Here is a 9,883-nt window from a genome sequence, read left to right as displayed (position 1 = left end):
AATGCATAAACGTCCAAGGCTTCGTCTTCTTTCTCCTCTTCTTTGCTAGGTCACGGCACAAGTGCTAAGGTGGGTTTTTGGATGAGTTTCTGGGTTTAAGGTGGGTTTATGGAGGTATAGTGGTGCGGCAAGCCTTAGTGGTGGTGTAGGGTGGTTTGGACGAAGGTTTGGAAGTCAAGGGATGGTGGAATTTTGGATGGAAAGCTGCGGCAGAATTGGATGTGTTTGTGAATGAAGGCTGGTTGTGTAGAATGGGGGATTAGCTTTCTAAGGGTGCGGCACAAGAGTATATATAAGGAAGAAAAGACCTAAAGGCTTTATTACTTGGTTTAGGAAAGGAATTAATTCTAAATCTTTGAAGAGTAGGAAACACAAAATCAGAAATTGAAAGAAATAGGAATGTGACTTGCGGCAAAGGTTAGAGAGAAAGGGAATGTCTTTTATTTCTGAATTTAGGCAAGGATTTAGGAATATAAAAGGGTATGTGAGTTATGGCTGAAATAGGTATGAGAAAGGAAAGTGTTTAAGTGTTTAAAATAGGGAACAAAGCCCTTCCTTGCACGGCAAGGAAGGGAGACACAAGAAAACACACGGCATTGTCCTAAGGTTGCAAGGGACGTTGTTTTTGTGACCTAGAATAGGTAGGAGCCTTTAATCTTGCTGAAATATGGAGTCTTTAAGGATTAGGAAAGATTAAACCAAAATAGGAAACCTTGGCTTAACTTTCCTACTTTAAGTAAGAAACCTTCTTTGACTAGGATTCCTCATTTGATTAGGAATCCTCTTGTGATTAGGAATCCTCTTGTGATTAGGAATCCTAACTTCATTAGGTCTTCAATTTCGTCCATTCCTTCTGCTCCAAACATAAGTTATCCATTCCAAGTCCAATTTTGCTCCAAAATGCTCCAAAATGCATCTTTTTGCTTCCTTAGCCATATGAACCTAAAAACACACGAAAATGGCTTAAACTACTAAAACAACTATGAATTAACAATATAAATGCACGAAAACAAGCTAAGTAAGTCGCCTAAATATGCTCCTATCACTTTGTCCCATGCCTTCGTATTGTTGTGCATTCAATGCACGGGTTGCAATGAGTGTCTTGGCTGCCATGGGTGTTTTATCTACCAAAGCTCCCCCCGCCGAGGCATCTAGCATTTGACGTTCGATTGGTAGAAGGCCTTCATAGAAATATTGAAGGAGCAACTCTTCCTTCATTTGATGCTGTGGACAAGAAGCAACAAGTGATTTAAAACGTTCATAATAAGTAGGAAAGGATTCACCTTGCTTTTGTTGTATGCCACTGATTTGTTTCCTCAGGAGAATGATTCTTGAAGTGGGGAAAAATTTCTCCAAGAACGCTCGTTTCATACTTTCCTAAGATGTCACTGTCCCTGGTGCTAGCTCAAATAACCAATCTTTAGCTTTGTCCATTAGAGAGAATGGAAAAGCCTTCATCTTTAAGATGCTACCATCGACATTGACAGGGGTCATGCTTGAACAAACCACTTCAAATTCCTTCAAGTGCTTGTTAGGGTCTTCCATGGACAACCCATGGAACTTTGGGACGTGGTGCAACAAGCTAGACTTCAATTCAAACTCCTCGGTCTTGCCTTGAGCTGCCATGGGATATTGAATACATAAAGGTGCGGCATTGTCCATTCCCGAAGCCGAAAGCTCCTTGATTGTTCGATTGTCGGCTGCCATGATGGGTACTTCCTCAAAAGTCTCTGCCGTGCCCCTTTCTTCCTCTTCTAAAACTTGTTCTTAAAGGTCAGGTTCAGGGCTAGGTGGGTTAGACTCTTGCTGGTTCTTTTGTCTTCTCAAAGTCCTCTCAAAATCGTCGTCAAAGTCCAAAATATTCTTATGAACAGGTTGGGAACTTCGAGTCATACATTAGTACCTAAACAAACAATGAAACAAACAAATCAGTAACTAAGATAGAAAACAAACGAAAAATAAATAAAAAAAGAAATAACGAGGGATTAGCAAAGTTGCTAATTCCCGGCAACGGCGCCAAAATTTGATGCGAAAATAGTTAAGCACACAAATTAACCCTCTTGTTGTCAAATTGTAGTAAGGATGCAAGTAGGGATCGTTCTGGATCGGGGATTAGGAGGGCTTGCTAAAACCTCTAAACTGACTTAAAAACATAAAAACAAAGTTAAAAACGTTCACAAAGACTCAAAGGACTCGAAACAAGTTCAAAAGACTCAAAACTGCCTAAAAACACTAACTAGGCAGTTTCTGAACTTAAACACAATTTTGGACGAATTTAAGATTATAGGTTGATTCAAAACACTTTAAAACACAAACTAAACAGATTCTAAACACTATAGAACAAGAAAGTAAAGGGGGTTTTGATTTGACGAAAATTGAAATAACAAAACAAGTTGTAAACTAGGCAGATTGTAAAACGAATTTTGGAAACAAGATGATGGATGGATTAGTTAGAGGTCCATTCTCCACACATGACATATTTGTATATGAATCGACTTTCCAATTGCTTTTCACTAACTATGATGCTCAACACCCCAAGTTAACCGTGATGCACTAATTAACCCTCAGATTTCCTTATGTCATTGAATTGGATGATGCATGCGACAATTCAAATTATTCTCCAACGGTCCTCAACATGAATGCATAGAAGAGATACAGTGAGAGATCATTATGCTCTATGAGAATCATAAGTGTTGACGAGGCAATTGTAACTATGAATGCATGATACTCTTGCCAAGAATTCAATTAACGCGGTTGTGACTAGCAACCTTCACTACTCATGTTTATAAACTTATGACGATTAGGTGAAACTTGTTTATAAACTAGCATCAAGTTCATGCATGAAAACTAAGTATGCATCCTTAATCAACATACAAGAACAAGTTTTGAATAAAACAAATAATTGAATTGCAATCACAACTTAACAAATCACAATTGGAAGAAATCAATTCATATCTCAAACATGTTCATGGCTTCAAACTTTCCCCTAACTAATTAGGGGTTTAGCCACTCATGATTACAGCAACCTCAGAAGGTAATAACAAAGTAAACATTGAAAACAAGAACGAAGTACACCTAAGAACACTCCAATCTGCGAGCATGAAACATTCAAGGCCTCCTTCCTCTCCTAATTGCTGCGGCACAAGAGGTTTGGTGAGTTTAGGGGATTATGGATGATGTAGAATGATGGATTTAGGGTTGGGATGGATGTAGGGGATGGCAAAGGTTGGTTTTGGGCAGAAAATATGGAGAATGGTGAAGTATGGATGTGTTAGAGGGAAGGGATCAATTTCTGGCGTGAATGGTGAATGAATGAATAATTTGTGGCTGCAACAAGGAGGTTTATTAATAGGATTTCAGGAATTAAAACCCTAGGTTATTTAGGTAATCAGAATTTAAGTCAAAAGCTTTTAGAAATAGTAAAGAACCATCTCCCTTGCACGGCAAGGAAGAGGAAAGGTCAAGGGAGGTGCACGACAAGGCTTGCATAAGAAATAAGTAAGTGTTTAATTCCCAAAATCAATTCTAAGAATCAGGAATTAAGTTAAATCCCTTTAGAATAGGTAATTGAAATCAGGAATTAGGGGGAAAGTCTAAGTCTTGCGGCAAAAGGAGGAAAAGAAGGGGAAAGTGCAAAACTTGCAGATTTTGAGTGAAAGGGAATGTATAGGTGCGGCTAAGACTTTTAAGAAAGGGATTGTGACATAATCTTGCAGATTTTGGGAGAGAAAAGGAAGGTAAGGTGCGGCACAATTTAGGACATGTCTAGGGCTTCTAGAACATGTGATTTAGGCAACCAACATTATTTAGAAACTTGCACAATTGAAAACCTTTCAAAAATAGAAACTCCTCATAATAGAAACTGGTTTCCAATTCTTGATTCCTCCTTCTTCCTTCGATTCTAGGCTCACTTGGTCTTCAATTTCGTCCAACACTATGGCTCCAATCATAAGCTATCCATCTTTAGCCCAAAAGTGCTCCAAAACACTCCAAAATGCACTTCTTTGCTCCTTTAGCCCTTAGAACCTGAAAACATACGAAAATGGCTTAAAAGACTTAAAGAACTAAGAAATAACAACGTAAATGCACAAGAACAAGCCAACTAAGTCGCCTAAATATGCTCCTATCACTAGCCACTTTGAAGGCCTTGTAGGCACTTTAGGACACAAAACAAAGGCCCTAGCCCCCTTAAACCTCTTTGCCGTGCCTTAACCCTTCTTCCTTTCCCTTGCCGTGCAAGGGGGGGCAATTTTGTCCTAGGTTTGCACATAAAACACATGCTCCTAACCCTAGCCGCACCTTGCAGCTAATCCCTCTTTAATTTCTGATTTTATTTCCAAATTCTAGAAGCCTTTGAATTTATTTTAGTTAATAAAAATAAGCTAGGGTTTTAATTTCTGAAACCATATATATTTTAAACCCTAGCCGCACCCTATACTCTCTATTATTCATTCTTTTCATCTTGCAGCCAGCCCTTTTGCCGTAGCCACCATAAACCTAATTCCCTCTTTAAGCCGCAGCCACCATCCCCATTCTCCTCTAATCCGCAGCCACCATCACCCAAAATCCATCTCTGCCGCAGCCTTCCCAACCTTCCAGCCACCATTCCCAACTTTCCTCCACCACTCACACCCCTTGCCGCACCACCATATCCCCATAAACCCATCTACAAACCAGAAAAACATCCAAAAATCCATAAAGCCATCTCTGCCGCAGCAAGGGGAAGAAGAAAGAGGAGCTTAAACGCGCAGAAATTCAAGTGGAATCATTGGGCGTTTTAGGTGTAATCAATCTTTTGTTTCTCTTTCTGTGAACATGAGAGGCTAAATCCCTAGTTAGCTAGGGGGTGATTCGAAACCATGTTTATGCTTGCAATATAAATTGATTACCTTCGGTTGGAATTTCATGAGTTGTGGACTCAATTTGTTTAACTGCTTGATTGATAACTTATTTGTGTATGTTTATTGAGAGTGCACGCTTAGTTTTATTGCTATCCATTAAGGTAAGTGAGCCTTGGTATGCGGATTTGGCAAATTATTTGGTGACTAAACAAGTTCCTAACACTCTCAATAGAAACCAACGTGATAAATTGAAAAAAGATGCTAGGTTTTATGTTTGGGATGATCCATACTTGTGGAAATATTGCTCGGATCAGATTATACGTAAGTGTGTGCATGCCATGGAATTCAATTCTATTTTAACATTCTGTCACACTTATGCATGTGAGGGACACTTTGGGACACAACGCACAACCCTTAAGATTTTAGAATGTGGATGCAGATTTCATTAGAACTAACCTATTTGCAAGGTTTGGAATGCCACGTGTGATCATAAGTGATGGAGGATCTCACTTTTGCAATCGAACCATTGAGGCTTTGCTCAAGAAGTACAACGACACGCATAAGGTTTCAACACCTTATCATCCTCAGACCAATGGACAAGCCGAGGTTTCAAATAAGGAGATTAAGCAGATTCTAGAAAAAACCGTGGGCCCTACAAGAAAGGATTGGAGTGTACGTTTGGAGGATGCGTTGTGGGCATATCGCACGGCATATAAGACCCCCATGGGCATGTCCCCATTTCGGCTCATTTATGGCAAACCATGCCATCAAGACATTCAACATGGACATTGATGCCGCTGAAATTCACAGGAAGCTCCAATTGAATGAATTAGAAGAGATTAGGAACGAGGCGTATGAAAATGCTCGAATTTACAAGGAGAAGACGAAGGCTTTCCATGATAAGATGATTCGAGGAAAATCATTCTCCATTGGGCAGAAAATGCTACTCTTTAATTCCCGCCTTCGCTTGTTTCCTGGTAAGTTGCGTTCTAAGTGGGTTAGCCCGTTTGTTATTACTAATGTCTTTCCTTATGGTGCAGTCCAAGTTCAAAGTTTAAAAACAGGACAAGAGTTCAAGGTGAATGGCCATCGATTAAAGCCCTACTACGAGAACTTCGAGGAGCATGTGGTGGATGATGTACCCCTCCATGCCGTGGGTACTACTAGTGAAGCTTAGCATGGAGTATTCGTCCGGCTGGAAGACGTTAAAGCAAGCGCTTCTTGGGAGGCAACCCATGTATTCGACAAGGAGAAGATGGAACTTCCACTCCAAACCCAGATTTGCGTTTCTAAACCCTTCTCCTTGCTGTTTATTTTATAATGCTTAGTTGTTTATTATTTGTTGCTTTTATGTGAGTCTTTGTGTGAAACATTGAGGACAATGTTTGATTTAAGTGTGGGGGGTTAAACATGTGTTTTTATGCAAAATTCGTGGGATTCTATCACCTATCACTTCCAATGTTGTTTCTCACTGTTTTTAAGTGTTTTTAGTGCGTTTTAAGCTATTTTGGTGTGTGTTGAAGTAAAAATCCGAAAATTTGAAAAAAAAGTCGAAAAAAGTGTTTTGAAAAAGCCAAAAAGAGTTGTTTTTGTGTGTTTGTGTGTCTTAGGGTACCTTCCAACACAATGATGAGGATTTGGTTTTTAATGCATGACTGTTAAAGAGAGTTACAAACAATGATGGAAGTTTGATTTGCTCCTTGGTTTATGCTTGGTTGTAGTTATAGTTCACGAATTCACATGTAATCACAAAGGATAAATCAGTTTTTGTAACATGCTTGAAGGAAGGAACTCAAACAAACGCTACATCCCTGAGAGACTTGAGCCTAAACGTTTATTTGGAAAGTTATTAATCTGTGCATTCTTGTTTTCTAAAGTCGTTGCATGATCTCATTATTCTTTGCTTGGTTGCTACTTAGAATGCGTTTCATCACTATAGTTCCAAATACTAGAACTCATACCCGTTTTATTCAAAGCATGAAAATTGATTAGCATAACAAATAACAAGATGAAGTTGTGTAATAGTCACCACCACAGCCAAATAGCCGAATCCACCCTTGTCATTTGTATTATAGGTTTAAACCCCTTTGAGCCTTATTTAGCCTATTTTCTTGTTAACCACATCACCCTTACCTAGCCTAGAATAGGATGTTCCATACCCTTGTTCTTGAAGTATAGTGGAGCATGACAATGGAAGGAATTCCTTTTGAGTGACATTTGTGCAGAAAACAAGTGTGGGGGAAAGGATTTTGTGAGTGTGTGTGTGCCAAAGTCTTAAAAGAGGCACGGGAAAAAGAAAGAAAAAACGGAAGGAAAAAAATTGTTGTGAAAAAAAAGAAAAAGAAAAAGAAAAGAAAGAAAATGAGTGAAAATAAGTGAGAATGAACTCACAAGTGTTGATTGTTGAAGAAAGGGTCCAAAAAGTTTGAATATGGCCCTAAGTTTTGTGGGATTCCCCCTTGGGTGTTTAAAGTAGTTTCTGCATTCTAAAGTGAATTCTAAGTGCCTAATTCATTACTTTGCTCACTATTGCTTTAAGAACGTTTGTTTCCTCTACCTTTCCTTGTTAGCCAATACCTTAGCCCCGTTACAACTCTTAGACTTCTATCTTGATTGTTATGTGTTTCAATATGTGGAGTTTAAAATGGGTTTGAGCATATGGTATCCCTGGTTCTCGCGTCTAAGTAGTAGCATTCCATTCATGAGATCATATACATGTCATTGTTATAATTCCAGAAAATGCTTTCCTTGTTATAACATATGTGAGTGTTCATCTACATGTTTACATCAATCTTCTCACATATACCTAGTGTAGGGAGTGGAGTCAAAAAATCTGAGTGAAAATAGAGAGTATATCCGGTGAGGAATTGAGGGAATTCTCTAAGGCATGTTACTACATTCAAAATGTAGTTTTATTTGATTACATGTGAGCTAGTGAATGGTGACTATAATTAAGTATGCTCGAGGGTAAGGATTGCTTAAATCTATGTGAGTAGTGATCTTTGACATGTTATGTCTCATTGGAAATCCCTGAGGCGAACGTTGGAAGGTTTAGATTGTTTGTTTTGTTACTTTTTGTTGTTTATTTTGCTCGAGGACTAGCAAAAGATAAGTGTGGGGGAATTTGATAGGAGCATATTTAGGCGACTTAGCTAGCTTATTCTTGTGCATTTGTGCTATTATTTCTTAGTTAATGTCGTATTACAACTCATTTTCGTGTGTTTGTAGGTCCAAAGGGTTAATGTACCAAGAAAGTGCATTTTGGTGCATTTTGGAGCAGTTTTAGGCACTATGTGGATTGCTTGTATATGGGCTAACATGGATGGACGAATTTGGAGTTCAAGAGGCTAGAAATATGATAAGAAGATGAAGAAATTACACTCAAGACAAAGTGGATAAGGAATCAGCTCAAAAGAGGAAACATTATCCAAAACCTTATCTAACCTTATCCAACCTTATCCTATCTTATCCTAATCTAATCTTGTTCCACCTTAATCCTAGCTGCAAGTGGACCTAAAAACCTAATTTCTAGAAGCCTTATCTGACCCTAAAAGGGTGCCACACCCTTACCCCTTTTATTTCTTCTAGAAAACCCAAAATCAGCCACAAAACACTTAGTTTCTAGAAGGCCCAATTTTGGACGAATTTCCTAAACCTTTTTCCTTTTGGATTCTGATTTGTTAGGCCTTAATCCTTGTGGATTTGGGTATACAAATCCTTTTATGAAACTAATTGGGCCAAACCCTCTCCTAAGTGGATTTAACTTACTTGTGCCAAACCCTAGGGCCCTAATCCATAAAATCTGCTAAGTGTAACCCTAATCTAATTAACCCTAGGACTATATAAACATATTTTCAGCCATAAATTCGTAACACCCCCTATGCTATACAGAAAACCCTTGTGCCGCACCTCCATTCTCCATTCTAGACCTCCATACACCTCCCTACACATCCATACACATCTGCCGCACCTTCCCCACCATAATCAACCATCCTCCATCCCTCTAAACAAGGAAACACCCCCAATTCCATCACCCACACTTTGTGCCGCAGCAAGGAGGAGGAAGAGGAGCCAATCTATGCATCGAATCCATCTTGGAATTGCTGAACGTTTAGGTGTAATCTTTCTTATGATTTCAATGTTTAAATTCAATACTATTTGTTGTGCAAGCATGAGGAACTAATCCCCTTTTGGCTAGGGGGGGATTTCGAAACCATGGTTATATTTGCATGATGATTTGATTACTTTCAGTTGTGATTTCATGAATGATGAATTCAATTTACTTATATGTTTTAATTAAAACTTGTTTATGTATATGAATTGAGAGTGCACACTTAATTTGCATGCATAAATATGATGCTAGGGTATAAGGAAACTTCACCTAATCGTTGGGAACTTATATTCATGAGTAGTTAAGATTGTTGGTCACAATTATGTTAAGTAAATTCTTGGAATAAGTATCATGTGCTTTCATAGTTACGAATGCCTCGTCAACACCTATGATTTCCATAGAACCTAATGATCTTTGATTGTCTTTCTTTTATGCGCTTTCATATAGAAAACTTTTAAGGAATAATTTGATTGCAATGCGCTAATTCCATTCAATTCAATGGCCTAAGGGAAATCTGAGAGTTAATTTAAGCGTACCTAATTAACTTGGGGTGTTGAGGTTCATAAATTCATTGAATAAGCAACTGAAGATTGTGTTGAATGCAAGTATGCCATGTGTGGAGAAAAACCTCCTAGCCATCTCACCATCCACTTAATTTTATCAAATTCGCCTAAATCTGCCTATTTTACATATTTGTTTTGTTTGTTTGATTTTCGTCAAAAACCAAATCCCCAATTATCTTAGAGTGTCTAATTGGTCCAAATATGTTTTAGATTGTGTTTTTAAGAGTTTTGAGTCAAGTTAGAACCAATTTTCGTTCAAAATTGTGTTTAGGCTCAAAACTGCCCAGATTGTGTTTTTAAGACAGTTTTGAGTGTTTTTAGCCTATTTTGAGTTTTGTGAACGTGTTTGAGTCTTTTTAAGTGAGTTC

The 9,883-nt window shown here is 38.4% G+C and overlaps 1 pseudogene; it reads right to left on the bottom strand.

Annotated features, from left to right (window-relative positions):
* Positions 1-1,014: 1,014 nt before the first annotated feature.
* Positions 1,015-1,893, bottom strand: LOC148697994 (uncharacterized; annotated as a pseudogene).
* Between the last annotated feature and the right edge of the window lie 7,990 nt (positions 1,894-9,883).

The sequence above is a fragment of the Pyrus communis genome, chromosome 3, assembly GCF_041283825.1.
Source record: "Pyrus communis isolate YQ-2024b chromosome 3, ASM4128382v1, whole genome shotgun sequence".
NCBI lineage: Eukaryota > Viridiplantae > Streptophyta > Magnoliopsida > Rosales > Rosaceae > Pyrus > Pyrus communis.
Note: the sequence above shows the minus strand (reverse complement) of the source record. Positions and strands in the feature narration are given on the sequence as shown.